Genomic DNA, 4,610 nt, shown 5'->3' with positions numbered 1-4,610 from the left:
TGTATAAAATGTGTAATAATGAAATATATTGTGGAAAGCGTAGAGAAAGAAGCACGTTTAATATTTTATTATTTTATTAAAACACTTGAGAGCTAAAGAAGCTTGATAATTTTATTTACACTCCATCAGATTTTAAAAACATTAAAATTCTTTTAGAATAAATTGAATTATTTCGAGAGGTCGTTTTCATTTTCGCAGAGCTTCAGAACTATACTTTAAATATGCCACTTGTTTAATTAAAAAAAAAAAGAAACTAATCCATTTTTAAAACTAAGCTTTAAAAGTTAAATGAGAGGTTTCCAGTCGTTCGACTTTGCCTCATCCATTTATTATTACCTTTTATCACTTATATCTTTCTATTCAGCCCAGGCGAAACAGAATTCGGCTTGAGGTAACCGTACGTTATATGGTTAGCCACCGCTATGGTTAGCTCGTCCCCCGTGACGTATGTCCACGAACGTGGTCGCGTGCTAAGTTTTACGATTCTCCGTGTACGTGTGTGCATGTGTTAATCACGCGCTCGCACGAGCAAAGTAAAGAGGAAACGGCCCCCGCGCACGGCACGGGCCCCTCATGCAGATGTTGAGCAAGCCGGGAGTCGCACCTGGCGGCAGGTGAGCCCCTACCGTGGGGGCTGCCTCTATTACTGGAGGAAAGCGGGGGCAGGGGGAGGAGAGATTCGAAGGGGATTCCCCGTTCGACTACCCTGTCGGTGCCCTAAACGTGACTCGGTCTCGTATAGGCGATCATATGTTGGCTACTGACTGGCGTTATTATAAGGAGAAAGAGAGAGATGGAGGGAGATAGAAGAAAGACGGAAAGAGAGGTGGAAAGGAGGGAAGAGAGATATCACGAAGAAACCGATCAACTGTTTCTTCAGACCGAACTTGCAGGACAATTGCCTGAAAGTACTGGAAACTTTCACACACGCACACGCACACAAAGTTTTTATGGTCTTTCTTCGATAACTGAATGGTAAAATACTTAGAAACAGTAGAAAAGTTAATATTGATAAAGAAACGCAAGTACTTGAATTTACTATAAATATTTATTTACAGTATAAATGTTAATTAAATATATATTGATCGAATTTTTGATTCTGTCATAACTTCAGTTACACGATAATGTAAAAAAAAATGAGTCGCGCTATATTTAATTTTTAGTAAATGGAATTAATCCGTGTAATTAATAAACGTTGTCTCTATTAATTTATATACTAATGCAAACATAAAAAAATATGATAATATAATATATTTAACAAATTGGCTAAAGGGCACACTATCCACGTAGACACTTTTGGAAAGAAGTATTATTAAAGATAGTACTAGATGATTAAATGAAACTGGGACGCGAGCGAGCAATGAAAAATTAATGCGGATTTAGCTAGACGATTTTATTAATAATAATGGTTAACTATTATCGTTAATAAAGTCACTTAAATTTTATCAGACTATAAAGGAAACGACGCACGCTCCTCCCTAGGAGACGTAAATCCATATTCGTACAAAGAAAATTCATTACATTTAATTACGCGATTTAAGTTATGCTTATCCATTGACCACGCAGCCACGAGGGAAAATAAAAACATATTATACAAATCAAAGTCCTCTTTAGAACTAATGTAATCTATCTGCCCTCGTTTAAATTTAATCACGAGATTATAACAGGTAATTACTACATTTAAAGATCATTACGGTTATATCGATAGATGAGGAGAAAACAATTTGTAAGATATAGGTGCGCTATTTATAATCTATTCTACTTTATAAAACAAATATTAAGAATCAATATTTTCAGCGAAATAAATTGAAAGATAATAGGTGAGGTAAAATTGTCTTTAATTCCTGAGGAAAACTATCATTTTATTTTTTTTTTTATTCCGACGGAACTGTTTATACTTGCGTATTGCGAAAGTAATTATTAAGGGCTCTGAAAATTACAGAGAGAGAGAGAGAGAGAGAGAGAGAGAGAGAGAGAAGGATGGAAGAAGGGGGTGGGAGGAGGGACTTTGACGTCTCTCTGATGTATCGACGCCCATGTATTACATGTATTACATGTATACACGCTTTGCTCCAGTTACGCCAATGAGTACGCCTGTATGTCGTTTGTGTTAATTACGCGGAATAGCGTATCTATCTCCACTTTCATGTCCGATCTGACGTCTATGATCTATAAATGTTTGTAGCAATCACTAACAAGAAATATCGACGAGAGGGGGTGATCCGCGAGAGACGCGCGTCTCAAGTAATAACACGCGGGGCACACGGGGTGGAAATTTATTCGGCAACGTGAGACGCAAATCCCAGTCCGGGTCTCGAATAGTTTTACAATTTATTCAGCGTTCTTGTATTTTATTCATCCGATTGATATTTCGAAATTGTCCATAATTATGTAATCGAATTGCTGTAATAGCTTTCCTTTAAACGTACATGTATAGCGGAGATGTAATATGAGAAAATGTAGATTTCAATATTTCTCTTCTATAATCGGGAACGCAGAACATCGATCCCTTTCGCTAATTTTTTTCATTGTATTTAGTTGCACACGGCGAGCTTTTCATTCCAATAAAATAACGGTGCATTCAATTATACGAGCACCTTTGTTGCGCCACTTTTGCTGTTAGCAATCATCGTCGCCATCGTTCGTCCGTCCAGCACCGAGTCTGTAGAGTCCCATAATGCGAGCGTAATACTATGCACGGAGCGCGAGTGATGAAATAATTATAGATATCGATTTCCATAAAGAAAGTGTACGGCTCGGCGGCCGACGAGGGAAACGCGAGGAGAACGCATCATCTGCTGCGTTCCGCGCGCGTTCGGCGGGTTAACATTGGCGTAAAAAAAAAAGTGAGAGAGAGAGGAAGAAGAAAAAAACGAGTTACATCGTCGAGCGCGGGAGGACATCATTCATTTTATCGCGGCGCTGCGCGAAATTCGCGTTAAAAGCGCGAGTCGCGGAGGGGAACGAGAGAGTCCGGGCCACGGGAGTCGTCCGTGTATTATCGCGATTATCGGGGGAAGGCCGCGGGCTCCCTTTCGATTTAATTGCATTCCGCGGCAACGGCGAGCGGAAAAGCCGATACATCGAGACCTCGTTAATTCGCAAAAATCATTCGGCCTCGCCGCCGGATCTTTTTGCGCGGATCGAATTTCACGCAACCGTCCGCCGCGCGATTGCCGGTCGCTCGCCGTTCGGTAGAGGTGTTTTTGCGACTCTCGAAGTCGACCCGGAGGAAAAATTCGGAAAAATTCTAACGCCGCGACTTCCCCCCCCCCCAACTTTCGTGCTTTTGCGAAGCCCGCGCAGATTCGTATTTAAGGATGCATGATAGCGCGCCTCTGGTCAAATGACCATGTGAGTTCGATAAGAAGAATAAAATACTTGCTGTTGAACAACCGGATAGTTTTCAAACGTAATTACCACGTTTTAGTTAACTATTTATTTTTTAATAAATTAGTATTTAATTTTGAAGGAATTTAAAATAGATCAAGATACATTAATAAGATAAGAATCTTAGCAAAATATTAGAATAATGGTCTTCGAAATTCTATCATACGTTTTAAACCTTTAACTGTACTAGATACAAATGTACCCTTCCGCATATAATTACGCAAATATTTTCAGTGGCACATTTATTTATTTATTATTTGATTATTTAAAAAAGAGTATTTTAAAGTTAACATTGTTGAAAATTAGAAGAAAATCTTTATCTTTGTTACTTGGAGCCTTACTAACCTTGTTTTCTATTATTTGTAATAAATAATTACACTTTCAAATTCAGAATGATTACACCACACCAGAAAAAAAACACTAAATAATTTCTTTAAGTTTGTTTAAAATTTTTATTAAAATTTGAGGTACAAATCTACCCACTTTGCTTTTGAATTGTATTTCTTAAACGAAAATTAAAAATAAAACTTTAGAAGCATAAATGCAAACTAGAAAGTGTCTTCTATCAGGTGATACAAGTTTTTATAATATCTTTTTACAATAATTAACTTTCATTTTCCTCCAATCAGAGTTATACTTAGATAATTAAGTTATCTAAATAAAGATATGATAAATTACGGGTAAATATATCTTAGATAAGATAAGGATAATTTAATTTTAATTTATATAAACAAAAGATAAAATTATATATGATTAAGTAATATTGCTATTGAATAAAATAATTCAGGATATGTAAATGTATTTATGTTTCTATTTCTAAATCTTTATTTCTTAAAAACAAAAGTTTTTCAAACAATTTAATCTGACCAAAAAAAATATTCTTTGAAATCAATATTTAAATAAAAATCATGGTTAGAAAAATAGAAAAAAATATCCAACTCATATTATGTAATGATTGACAATCTTTGAATGACAGTTTTGTAAAAGTTTTCGAATTTATAGTTTTAGGGCAATATTTACTATTGCTGAGCTGCGCAATTTTGGTTGCATTCTGATATAGTCTGCCAATGCTAAAAATCTATAGTTCATATTACGTATATTAAATTTCGGAACACAACTTTGTTACTATTTATAAAAATTCTTTTATTAAAGTAAATAATAACTTGGAAATTGAGGTTATAAGGACAATGCTTCGTTCTCATTATTATCCACACTATTTT

Source organism: Solenopsis invicta, chromosome 13 (genome assembly GCF_016802725.1).
Source record: "Solenopsis invicta isolate M01_SB chromosome 13, UNIL_Sinv_3.0, whole genome shotgun sequence".
In the NCBI taxonomy this organism is placed as follows: Eukaryota; Metazoa; Arthropoda; class Insecta; order Hymenoptera; family Formicidae; genus Solenopsis; species Solenopsis invicta.
Note: the sequence above shows the minus strand (reverse complement) of the source record.